Source organism: Aplysia californica, unplaced genomic scaffold, assembly GCF_000002075.1.
Source record: "Aplysia californica isolate F4 #8 unplaced genomic scaffold, AplCal3.0 scaffold00137, whole genome shotgun sequence".
Lineage (NCBI taxonomy): Eukaryota > Metazoa > Mollusca > Gastropoda > Aplysiida > Aplysiidae > Aplysia > Aplysia californica.
In genome coordinates this window covers 544554-545794 of record NW_004797407.1, presented here as the reverse complement: position 1 = coordinate 545794, position 1241 = coordinate 544554, and positions in this window count along the sequence as shown.

The window sequence follows — 1241 nt, the reverse complement described above, 5'->3', positions numbered from 1 at the left end:
TGTGTGTGTGTGTGTGTGTGTGTGTGTGTGTGTGTGTGTATGTGTTGGTGGGTATGCTGGGGCAGGGGGGGGCGGGCAGAATATATAAATATTAATACTTGGGGGTGGTCTTTTTCTGTCAAAAACTAGTGAACGAGAGAGGTCAACGAACTTCCTTCTCAGTTTAACCCTATCTGTACGTCGTGTTTTGCTATCGTATCCATACGACGTGAGGAACTCTGTACCATCACTTAACCCTGTCTGCACGTCGTATATTACTATCGTATCCATACGACGTGGGGAACTCTGTGCCACCACTTTTCAAAGAGGAAATGTACTCGTTAATCCGATCCGTTTGTTTTACATAGCAGTCTGTCAAAATGATTTTTTTTAGAAATACTGAAAGTTTCAAAGAGATCTTTGTACTAGAAATATTCTGAATGTAAGAATACAACACCGGAGGTACAAAATGACCCCAGGGCGTACGGATAGGGTTAATTATAAAAACGAAGTTGTTTCTCTTAGAGTATTCACAGGGCCGCGTTGTTGGCATACAGCAAACTTGCGTGTTTGAGGAGACCAGACCAGACCTACTCGGTACGTACCTTTAGTCGCCTCTTACGACACGCAGTATTACGGCACGTGTTATTCTTTGCTCCCCGACAGTAAAACTATGCTCCCCCCCCCCCCTCTCCCTCTCTCTCTCTCTCTCTCTCTCTCTCTCTCTCTATCTCTATCTCTCTCTCTCTCTCTCTCTCTCTCTCTCTCTCTCTCTCTCTCTCTCTCTCTCTCTCTCTCTCTCTCTCTCTTTCACACACCCACACTCACACACACACACACACAAAAGACACGCACAAACACACACACACATACACACACACACATACAAAGAAAACGCAAGTTAGCTGAGGACGGTCTTTTTAAAGCCTTCAAAATCCTTCTTTTTTACATGTTCTTTAAAGAGAAAGTTTTTTGTGTGGACATTTTTTTATCTTATTAGTTTTTTTGCTATTGATGTTCTTTTTGTTTTCACTTTTGTTGGTGTTACTATCTTGCAGTATCATTTGTTGTTGTTGTTGCAGTTGTTGTTGATGATGATGATGATGATGTTGTAGTTGCTGTTGTTACTGTTGATGTTGCTGCTGCTGTTGTTGTTCTTGTTGGTATATTTGTTTTTTCAACTATTTTCCAATGATACCGACCGACTGGTAAAATTGACAGACAGAGAGAGAGAGAGAGAGATAGACAGACAGACAGACAGA